This window comes from Schistocerca americana, chromosome X (assembly GCF_021461395.2).
Source record: "Schistocerca americana isolate TAMUIC-IGC-003095 chromosome X, iqSchAmer2.1, whole genome shotgun sequence".
NCBI lineage: Eukaryota > Metazoa > Arthropoda > Insecta > Orthoptera > Acrididae > Schistocerca > Schistocerca americana.
Window position 1 is genome coordinate 327,259,055 of NC_060130.1, and position 12,650 is coordinate 327,271,704.

The 12,650-nt window shown below is 38.1% G+C and overlaps 1 protein-coding gene across 1 annotated transcript in view; it reads right to left on the bottom strand.

The window, feature by feature from the left end:
* The window catches only part of LOC124555762 (mitochondrial tRNA-specific 2-thiouridylase 1), an 89,645-nt gene that overhangs the window by 17,429 nt on the left and 59,566 nt on the right, over positions 1 to 12,650 (bottom strand). The window lies entirely within an intron of this gene.

The following is a 12,650-nucleotide window of genomic DNA, read 5'->3' on the forward strand; positions in this document are numbered from 1 at the left end:
GTGTCTGTCCTGCCGAACAACTACGTAAATTAGAAAAAATGCTGTAGACTTGAATCTGGTGAACGGTAATGAATCATGACACCATTATCACACACTTGAGAATGTATCCCAAAGTAGGTACACATCCAGATAATCCTTGGACCTAGAAATCCCATGCTGCATCAGATACAAGTAGCCATGTGGTCATTAAAATACTATAGTGGCTTCCACAGGCAGCTACCATCAACAACAGGGAATCATGGCATTTTGATATACAACTACAACATTATCATCAGACATGCCAAAAATAAATAGGGTCACAAGGCTTGTTGATGCAATATGTCAATGCCAGGTCCCAAATCATTAACACTATGACCAATAGTATGGCAGATCTGAATTGTTCCATGGTCCATTATCGGATTATCACAAAGATGGTGGAGTTGCACTGATGTTGCCTGGGAGTCTACTAAGTAGTTCCATGGATGACTGAGTAAGTGAGCAATTAATTTGATGTGAAATAATACTAACATAAATCAGCATAACACAAAATCCCTTCAACATACAGAAACCAGATGTATCATCACTTTAACAATTGTGAAAGCTGGTCATTCAACAACTGGTTTCTGTAGTTCAACCTGATAAACAGTGTCTGTCTGAAGGTTGATTTCTGGCCGAAGCCAAAGCTGATTAATCAGCTATCGCCCTAACCTTCAGCTGAAGACAAAGCCAAAGGTTATGCCCCAAGAAATTCCATTCAAGATTGGCAAAATGTGAATAAAATAATGATTTTTTAAATATAATATAAACAATTTAATGAGATGATTAAAATTATCTTGCAAACTGTCAGAAATAACAACACTTTGGAATAAGGACCATTATATTATTTATTTGCTTAAAAAAAGTACTTTAACAATTAAAATTGGAAAAATACATAATAAAAGCCAAATGAATATTAACTTTCCATTAGCATTTTAATATCTATCAATGAAAAACAAAATTAATAAATGAAGTTAAACAATCTTATGTAGTAAGCTAAAAATATGAATTTGCCCACATTTACACCCATCATGTTCAATTGTCTGTCTGCATATATCTGTCCCGCTGCACTGAACAATTGTTCACTAGGAACACTAGTGGGCAGAGAAGATAAATATTTAAGTGTAATTGGGCCTAGATAAGTACATGGACTAGAACCCCAATATTCATAGATGTCGACATTCCTCAGAAGCAACGGTTCTTTTAAATAACATGTTAAGATGTTCTTCACCATTTGTGACTGGTAATGCAAGTTTATCACCTGAATTCCATAAATCATCATCATTTTATGAGGATGCGTATTCGATATCTGCACCTAACGTTGAACAGGAAGGGGTAGGCTCATCAATATCTAAGTCCATACGAGCTATTTGACTTGACCTAGACCCATTCTGTTGTAGAAATGATAATATTTCAGTCTTCATGTTCTCCGTTTCATCGCTAGTCCAATACTTCATTTTAAAACATATCTATTAGTGTTGCAATCAATAAATGTGGAGTATTTCTTGCATACGAAACACTGCTGTTAACAGTCTCACACAACTGTGTCGAACAGTTTTATGTTTTAAGTATCTTCATCTTTTTTAGTCAATTTTGAATTAAGCATGACGATCGATGGTATTATTAAAGATACTGATGAAGAGTTACTTGAAATACCAAGTGTTGCTTGATGAAAGCACTTAAGTACTATCTATCATACAGTAGCTCATTTGTATCTTTTTTCTGCAGTTGGGATTATTATCCCACTGTGTTCTGACATGCATAAATTGACAGCAGTTTTTTGCTCAATGAGTCTTTCCAACATTAAAAAAGTACTATTCCAGTGGGTTTCTTCATCAAGTATCAAAACCTGTTTGGGTAACTCGCATGTTTCTTGAAACTTGTTTGAATATTTTTTTATTATATCCATTACAGCAGTGTCTTTGAATACAACATCATGAATAACTAGCTGCAGCATATGAGCTATGCATCCAATATAAGCAAATTTTCCACAACACATGGCTGCTTGCATATTAAAAGCATTGTCACAGATACCCATGTGGATTTTATTTGTTAAGTTAAATTCGGGAATAATTTGGTTAAGTTTCTGTGAAATATGCTGCCCTGTGTGATCCTGTTTCAAGACACTTGTTGTCAGTATAACTTTTTCCCTTTTGGGGCCTTTAATGAAGTGTACTGTGCAACTCAGCAATGAGCATGTCTTTGTTGGATTACTCCGTATGTCAGTGGTAAAACTGCCCATCCAGCCTTTTCTAAAAGAAGTACAACTTTCCCTTTTACTTTTTCATATATTGCTGGCATTAAAGTCATTCTAAAGTATTTCTCAGACTTTTTTCCTGTACCTGGATGGTGTGTCAGGGTCAGTCAAATTGAGCCTATGAAATACATCCCCTTCAACAACATTGTATGGTAGCATGTCGACAATAATGAGATCCGTAACACTTTTATCGATTCACAACAATATCAGATGATTATCAGGCCATGGCAGAGCTACTTTTCTTCTTTTCTTAATTGTGTCTGGTAAAGTAGACTGTTTGACTACCTTTTTGCTTACGAAGAGTTAATTGTCTCTAGATCTTTTTTGATCAAACTCTGGTGTTTTTCATTTGTCTTACAATAAGCTGCCCATTCACTTTTATGACTTTTTGACAAATTATTTTTAATATTTGTAATGGTCTGTGTTTTTGTTAAGGCACTACCAAGAGACAGTGATTTACTACATACTTTACCAGTTGCTTTCTCACTGTTTCTCCAAAAATATTCCCAGATGGGGTTTAGTCACACAGGAGCCATTATGTACATTTCAGAAAAGATAATAAACAAATAAATCTTTCAACAATCACACCAACCACCTCTAGCCCCAAACTAAGCCGAAGCTTGTACTATGGCAACTAGACAGCATAATACACATACTTAAATACACAGAAAAATCCATGCTACTGATCTAAATGCTCATACTTATCACACCCATATTTATCCATGATATTCGAACCAGCAACCCCTCGGCTTGATAGTTCGGAGCGCAAACCACTAGACCCAGGACACTGCGAATATGAATTTTTGATTAATTAAAAATATAATCCATGCACTAATAAGGGTTCGGTCACAGTGCAACTGATGTCGGTCATCAGATTATTTTTGACAGACGTCAACTGATATCATTGGCTGATTGTGTTGTCACAGAGCTTCCAACTGTATTGGTCGATTACATGGGTTTCCATGTTTGCTTTGAATCAGTGAGTGTAGTCTACGAAATGTATATTCCAACTTTTTTTAGCAAGTTTTACACTAAAATACAGATTAATAAAGGCAAGGCAATTCGCAATGGTGAATTTATTCCTACTAGAACAAAAAACAGAAAATTTTGTGTGCTGTTTCAACTTCTCTAAAATTACAAATTTCTTGGGAATTGAAAAGTTAATTTATTAATCGTATTTTTTTTCACATACTGCTCAAACGATCTGACCAAATAAAACAGTGTAACATCTGAGTATCTACTGTCATTAATATATAAGTATATAAAGATAAAGAAACAGAAAATCGGAACTTCGTATTTTGGTGCTTCGAGTATATAGAACAGTAGAATACGCAATACGACACATATCTGTCAGACACAAGCCCTCTTCTAACCAAATAAATGCTCTTTGGATTAAAATTAACAATCTTTTTTTATCAGTTTGCAGATGAATTGTCATATTACAACTTAAAACTCTTCATTCCTATGTGAACAAGGACATAAGATCCTAACCTTACAGTACATAAATGTAAAGGGAGACAAGAAGAATATTTTGAGCAGCCCATGCATAAAAATGCATTTATTTTCGGAAATTAATTAGAATATAGTGCCTACTGACGCCTGCAGAACAGTGCCAAACATATGTTGCAATAAATCAAAAATTATGGTTCCAAAATGCAGCATAAATTGTTGTTTCTTTAGTGTCAGGGCCAATACTATGATATTTATATCGTTGACCTTAAACTGAAAGACAACTAAGGAAATGTAAATAAAAATGTGTAATTGTGGAGTTCTTGAGTGTCAGTGTGTGCCCCTCTGTATGTGATGTATCTCAAAGACCTGTGAATATCAACTGGGAACAACGACCACGCTAGAAGTCATAGCATTTAGAATACTGACCTGTATACTTTCTGGTAGAGATTTTCCTTTTTAATTTTATTGAAAATTAAAAAGGAATGTTGCAAAAAATACCTGCATATTCTAATTTACCCCAGCGTGAGGAACGGGCACCAGCTGTGTTAAAAATCGGAACAGTATAAATACTAATACGTTATTTTTGTCTGGTAAAGGTTAAACAGGGTACTTTTTGAGATTTTTTTAAATTCCAAAAAGAAGACACACACAGTGTTTCAAACATTGTTCCTTCTTTGCCATTGCTGTTGGTGATAAGCAAATATGATGCAAGTTGAGACGATCAAAATGCACATGTCCAACTTCGAGATACATCGCATGTATGTACCCTGTAAAGTTTTTCTAGTTACCTGGGCTGAGACACACACACATGGTCACAGCCAACCTAACAAAAAGGTCTTTTCCAAGTATAACTCCTCCTCTTATGATTTTTGAACAGTGTATTCACTATTACTAGCTGAAATTTATTGCAGAACTCAATTAGTCTTTCTCTTCTCTATCCTACTACCAAGACCATATTCTCCACTATCTCTTTCTTCTATTCCTTCCCCTACTATCGCTGTCCAATATGTCATGATTATTAGATTGTCATCTCCTTTTACTTACTGAATTACTAATTCAGTGCCCTCATATACACTGATGTCCAAAATTAAATCAACAAACAGCTATTTTCCCATGCTGTGTCTAATTCATGATATAATTATACAAACTGTCAACAGATGTCAGTATGATCATGTTCTGCATGGAAGATGGCATTTCAGTCAATGGAAAACCACACCAATGATGATGTCAGGGCACCCATCAAATGCAGAGTGTTTGGTGGGTAGTCCTACATCCACAGTTGCTGTGAACACAGTCACAGACAGTGCAGCACTGCACAGAGAAGATGCCTACCAGAGTCTCTGCAGTGGAAGGCCATAGGAATATCAGAAGCAGGACAGTAGCAAACTCATGTGGCCCAATGGCTTAACAGGAATTGTTCTGTTGTTTCTCAGATGTGGTGACAGTTTACAGAGACTGAAACTGTATCACGAAGACCAGGACAACACCGACTACATGTGACATCAGAAAGAGAGGGCCGTTATGTGGCTGTAAAGAGCATGATGGTACCACCTTAGTACTGCACAGCAACTGGCACCTGTACTCACAGCATCCACTGGTTGTGTTGTATCAAAGCAAATGATGTAGAGAACGCTTCAACAACTTTATTGTCGGAGAGCTGCTGTATGTGTGCCTCTGATGTTTTTTCGCAAAAGGGAACATCTAGAATGGAGTTGTTCAACATACCACCTGGACAGTCAAACAGTGGACGAAAGTTCCTTTCACACATGAGTCCCAATTTGGTCTGGAGAGTTGTTCTCAATGGACTCAGATCTGAGGGGAATGTGGAGAATGATTTCGAGATCGAAACATTGTGGAAAGAGTGATATTGAGGAGGATTGTGAATGGTGTGGGCAGGGATGATGTTGATCACCCAAACATCTCTTCATGAAATTGTACAGGTGACTCGGAAAGGTTTAACTGCTGAAAGGCATCATGATGAGGACTTGTGGCCTTATGTATGGTTGTTACAAGGTGCTGTGTTCCCAGACTTTGTACTGATGGATGCTAATGCTTGACCTCATATAGCACGAGTAGTTGATGTTTTCTCAAAACGGAAGGTGCTGCATGCATTTTGTGGCCTGCTTGTTCTCCTGATTTGAATCCCATAGAGCATGTCAGGGATGCACCAGGGAGACGAGTTGCAATATGTCAGCATCCACTAATCACTCTCCACGACTCAAGCTGCTCCACTGGAAGAATGGGCGTTATTGCCTCAACATGACACTGATGACATTATTCACAGTGTGCTTCATCACTGTCAGGCCTGCATTGTTGCCAGGGATGGTCACACCCCATAGTAAGCACATCAACCAGTTGTCAGAATGTGTGTGCAAATCTGTTGAGTTGAAAAAATCTAAAAACATTTTCATCTACTATTATGCATGTCGCAGCTATTTACATTCTGTATTCTTTACATTGTTTCTACTTTGCTATCAACTGTTTATACTGATTTGTGGCAAAATAAACTCAATCTTGCAAAATTTCCATTTGTGCTTTAATTTTCAACACCAGTGTACTTTCTGTGTCTATTCACATTCTGCTTGTATCGACATATACACCTGAAGCATAGTTGTCATCTTTGGTTTGCTGTCAATTCTGATGAGAACAACCCTATCACTGAACTGTTCGCAGTAACTCCTGTCTTTTTGTTGTGCCTGTCTGCAACTCAATGTCTCCTCTATATGATTAACCGCAATAATCCTTTTCATAATATTGTCTCTAACCTACATTCCTACTCTACTGACAATGAATCCTACTTCCATTATACCATTTTCTGCTGCTGCTGCTATCATCCTTTATTTGTCTAACCAGAAATCCTTATGTTCTTTCCATTCCATTTCACTGACACCCCACCCCCGTTCTGCACTGTATCTACACTCAGCCTCTGTATTCGCCTTTCCAAATTTCTAACTTCTCTACCATGTTCAAACCTCTTATATTCCATGCTCCTGATCATAGTATTTTACCTTTTCATTGGCTGTTCAATCTTTTTCTCATGGTTACCTCCCCCTTAACAGTCCCTTCTTGAAGATCTGAATATGAAACTAATCTGAATTTATTTTATTTTATTTATTTTTTTCCAATAAAGAGATGATGACGACAATTTTCAATTACAGGTCATGTGTCCTGTGTACACACTCTGAGTGTCTTTAATGTAGTGGTTTCTATTGCCTTCTGCACCCTCATGCCATTGATTATTGCTGATTCTTCTGTCTTTTAAGGGCAGTCTCCCATCTCAAAGACAAAATGTTGCCCTGAAACTCCGTCTGCTCCTCTGCCCTCTATGAAAAGGTTGTTGGCAGAATGAGAATGACTCTTGTACCAAGAGTCTTCGACCACAATTGCTGACAATTTTATACAAAATTTAATTAGTGGCAAAGTTCAAACTCAGAACATTTTGGTTACTCAAGATCGATAGATATACCCCGGCTTATAACCAGGTTGCTTTTACAGAATTAGCAATACAGCCAAATCTGTCTGACAAATGAAAGTAATCTCAGTTATACTATGAGATCACTGTCCAGACATGCAACTTTGAACAGATGTTTACAACTAAACAGCAACATCTCATTACAAATATCAAAAATTCATTGACATCAAGCTATCACAGCATATAGAACTAATTACTCAGTGCAGAGGTTGGAGGGCTTCCACCAGCCAGCATTTCCACTGGGTGTTTATGAGTAAAGTACGACTACTCCCAAAGGTCCAGTGTGTGCTGTAATTATCGTATGGCAGCTAATGTGTTAATGCAGAGCCCATTTATGCTGGGAAACAAAATTATTGCCAATTGTAGCCATTAGCCATCGTGAGCAAATCTGTCACTGTACACTGTTTGTATGACAGTATGACATCCACACTTTAATTTGACAAGCCACAAGCTGAGTGAACAGTATGGCTATCGAGAAGATAGGCCGTACACTGTTAGTGAAACTGTTTTATGTGAATTGCAGTAATTACAGCGCATTGAGAGAGTATCATCACCTGAAAGATCCATGTCATTAAATAGTCTAAACAAGATAATGAAATTCGAAAACACGGGTGAGCTTAGTGTGGTACCTGGAAGAGCAAGGCGTTCTATCCCGGTGAAAGTTTTTCACAAGTTTGCTGTTGCTGTAATGACCATGCAGCATGTGCCTGGGTAGTACTACTGCTAGTGCAGTGTTGACAATAGTCCATCCCATCATCAACAGTATGGAAAGTTTTGCAGTTTATTTTACACTAGTACATGTACAAGATCCATGTGGAGCAGCAATTGAAATCTAATGATCCACAGCAACATTCTGAATTTGTTCTTCATTTTCTGGCACAGAACAAAGTTGATGACATGTGGCCGGGCAATATTCTATGGGGTGACTAGGCACATTTTACAATACAGCATGCAGTGAATACACCAAACTGCCAAATTTTGGGTACTGTTAAGCAGCGTGGTGTACACGAAAGGCCATTTCACTCACTGTATGTGACTTTGGTGTGCATTCACAAACTCCTTTATTCTTAGTCCATTCTTCTTGAAGATAGTACACCCAGACGGCATGTGAGGTGTACCATGACATCTGCACTTTATGAAGATCTCCTTGTACAGCATGTGATTCCTGCTTTGCAAGTGCACAGGTGTGTGGAAACCACAGCTTTCACGCAAGATGGGGCAGCACCTCATGTCACTCACCCCATGAAAGATCTGCTTAATGCAACATTCTACGAATATGTTCACTTTGGAGGTTTCCCGGATATTTGGCCTGCAACATCACCGGAACTGAATCAAAATGGTTCAAATGGCTCTGAGCACTACAGGACTTAACATCTGTGGTCATCAGTCCCCTAGAACTTAGAACTACTTAAACCTACCCAACCTAAGGACATCACACACATCCATGTCCGAGGCAGGATTCGAACCTGCGACCGTAGCAGTCGCGCAGTTCCGGACTGAGTGCCCACAACTGCTCGGCCACCGCGGCCGGCAGAACTGAATCCATGTGACTTTTGGCTCTGGGGATATCTAAAAGAACACATTTAGCAGGGACACATTCAGTCTCTATCTTATCTGATGACCAGTATACAGGAGCACGTTGCTCAGATTCCACTAGAACTGCTGCCAGAAACTGTTGATAACATGGGTTTTATGGATGCACTTGTTAACATCTCTAGTGCTCATATTGCACAAATTGTGTAAGCGCAGTGATTAATAATGAAATCAACATTATATCTTTCTCACTTGTTTTACTATTTCTGCCCATGTCCTGTTACTAATCTATTACAGATGGAAACATTTCTATACATATTTCTTGCATTCAAAGCACCGTATCTGCAACTGCTGGCCAAACTTGGAACTATATTTTTCCCTGCATAAATCAGTTTCACATTAATGTATCAGAATATCTAAAGTTTCACTGTCATATGCTAATTACAGCCCATGCTGCATCACGGTGAGCAGCTGCACTTTATTCATAACCACCCAATACACAGTATCGACTTTTTATAGATTACAGTTAGTTCCTCTGTCATCAACATTTCCTACCATTTCTCGTGTGTGCATAATGCATCTGTATAATAATGGGGTACAAGCAGTGTGACTGTTTAAAATTTTTGGACAGCAGCAGCTGATAAATCTTAGGCTGGCAGGTAAAAATGCTTACAACAATGTTGGATAAGCCTCCACAATGATTATTAATCATGTGCAGGTTGTGTTTATATTACCAAAATTCCTACGTTTCAAACTATGTGTATAGCAAAGAAGACATCATTCTGCCAGGTAGTAAGGTCCATGACAAGTCTGAGGAAACAATTAGCATCTTACACCACAGAGAGGCATGTACAAGGGTGTGCTGAAAAGTAATGCCTCCAAATTCTTTATGGGAAATCTTTTTCAATAAAACTGTATTAACACCCTAAATCTTTATTCTTCATGTCTACACATTTATTTCTCAACAGTCACCCTGGCAACAATCACATTTCTCCTAACAAGAGACCAGTTTGCTGACAGTGTCACTGTAGAATGTTTGATTTTGTTGACAAAGCCACAGTCTTACCTCTGCTTGCACCACTTCATCACGATCAAAGTGCAGTCCTCAAAGGAGTTCCTTCAGTTTGGGAAACAGACGAAAATTGGATGGGGCCACGTTGGGACTGTATGGAGGATGAGCACATGACAGTGAACACATGGCAATGGATTGTTGATAATGTCGCAGTGCTCGTGTAAGGTCTGGCATTGTCATGCTGAAGGAGAGCATGCTCCATGTGTTCATGAACTCTTCTATGGTTATAAATTAAATTACAGAACATTGTTTCTCATGCAGCAACATAGTTACATTACACAGCACTATGTTATACAATACAATTTGGAGCCCTCTAGCGGCAGAGGGTTGCAATGTGGGTCAGTAAAGCAGGATAGTCGACCACGTAATAAGCATGACACACAATACCTCAAACAATATTGAGAACAGAATAAAAAATGCAGAGGCATCATTTTTCAGCTTGCCCTCATGGACTATGTAACATATCATTTGTCCTCCAGTATGCTGTAACAGAGTGAAAGAGTGAGTGGCTGGAGAAGTATGTAGATAGCATCACAGAGAATTTCATATAATTTGAATGGCAGGCACTAACAGAAGTTGTCGGCATTACTGAGAGATTTACTATTCAAATTCTGGCTCATACATATCATTAAGAGCCAAGCAACATATTACTACTTTCTATAGATAACTTGCAAAATGGCCATAATGGTAAATTCAGATAAATGCAAGCTCACTTAGATACTTACTGACAGTTTAATTCCTGTACCCCATTCACAAATGAAACAAGAGAGGGGAAACTGATAATGGAACACAAAGTGCTCTCGACCACATGGGGTAATATTGCTGACTGAGTGTAGACACAGGTGTCTGTGAGAGACAAAACCTTCAGTCCATAAAAGACACAATAAAGCTGAGGCATATCTCCTCCCAGTTCACAAAATGTTATGTCTCCTTGAATTGCCTTCCAAAAGACTTTTAACACAAAAAATGCAGTGGTGCTCAAAAGTATTTTGTTGAAAACCTTAATTACAATTACATAAAGTAAGTATGTAATAGGAAAAAACTGCCAATGGATGCTTGAAAAGTATGTAATTATAATCCATTTAGTACAAAACTACATTTAGTCAAACAAATTTACCTTACATCAAAACAGGAAAAACTCTTCTGGATCAAAAGTTATTTGTAGGTCTAAGTATGAAAGGATAAAAAAAATATTTCCGAATCTGAAGACCAAGTCAGTATTTTGTTGCATACCCAGGGGCTTTGATCACAGCTGCACATCTGTTAGGCATTGAATTCACAAGTTCTTGTAACAGGTCAAGTGAGAGTTTTGACCAGTCGTCCAATAAGGCAGCAGCAAAATGATCCTTGTTTGAGTAACTTCTATGATTAAAATATTGATCCAATGCATCCCAGAGGTGTTCAGTTGGATTTAGATCCAGACTCTGGCTTGGTCACTCCAAAAGTCTGAATTTTTCATGTGAAAAATGGCCAGTGGTGTTTTGAATCTTCGTCTTGCTGAAATATCCAATTATGTGGCATATTCTTTCTCCCATGCAAAACCATACTGTTTTCTAAAATGTCACTGTGCAGGAAACAATCCATTCTGCCTTCTATTTGGACTAGAGGATCAAACGGAATCCAGAAAAACATCCTCCAGTTTGACACAGCTATCAACATCCTTAATGATCGGCATCTGGTACTTTTTGTCATCCCTTTTGGATTGCTGGGTGACCTATATACTGCACACCATCAGCATAACGTACATTAAATTTACTTTCATCACTCCATAAAATAATAGACCAATCTGTAGCACTCAAAAATTGATATTTCTTTCCATTTTTTGCATTTATGAGTTGTTTATGCAATGGTCACCTACAGTTTTAATCAGCTGCTACATTTTACAACAGAGACATTTATGTACAGTCCGTGATGCTGAACCAGATCATCCCTAATTTGTCAAGCCGATTTTCTTGGATCAGGAGCCGACGGCTTACAAATCATTCTGTCCTTCCTCCTTGTTTTTCGAGGATGACCTGACTTTGGCTCATTGGCTGTTGTTCCTTCCTCTTTCTGTCGTTGATTCCAGATACTTATTAGTTGATGTGATATGGCATAGTCTCTTTCCTTCTTCAAAGCACACAAAACAGGTTTTCTCACATCAGCTGAGTATTCTTTGTGTTTTGGCATGCATCTAATTGACTGTACAAATGAATAAATACTTTTTGAATACCTTAGTAATGATAGTTAATGAATACTCTACCACCAAATCAAATTACAAAATACTTTTCAGCTACAGAAATATATACTTACAGTGTTATTCTATGACTTTGCTTTTTTACTAGATATGTAACTGCAGCAATGTGAAGCTCTTGATGGAGTGACACAGCTACATACGATGGTCTGCTGTGATTGCAAGCAAACTGTACTGATACCATAACATCAGAACTACAGAATACTTTTGAGCACTACAGTATCTTCCCAGGAAATAAAACATTTTGCCTCCATGACTTCATTCCCAGGTCATAGCCCCAGGACCAACAGCTCTTGCCTCCAGGGATTGGAGACAGATTGTTGGGTCACACTGATTTCAAAGCGCATCATCATAACTGACTAGATTTTATTACTGACAATAGGACAGTTTTTGGTTTTGGAAGATGTGCCCCAACTATCTTGTGAAGAGGTGTCAACCTCATAATGGCTGCGTACATTTTGAAATTTTGTGTGGTGTCAGATATCCTCTTCAAATTATTTCGGTGCTGTTTTAATAACATCAGATTGGCTGCTTGATTGTCCCCCCACCCCCCTCAACCCCTTTTCAGAGTGATCGATCAGCCACAGATAGCTGACAAATAATTTTAATATTCTCT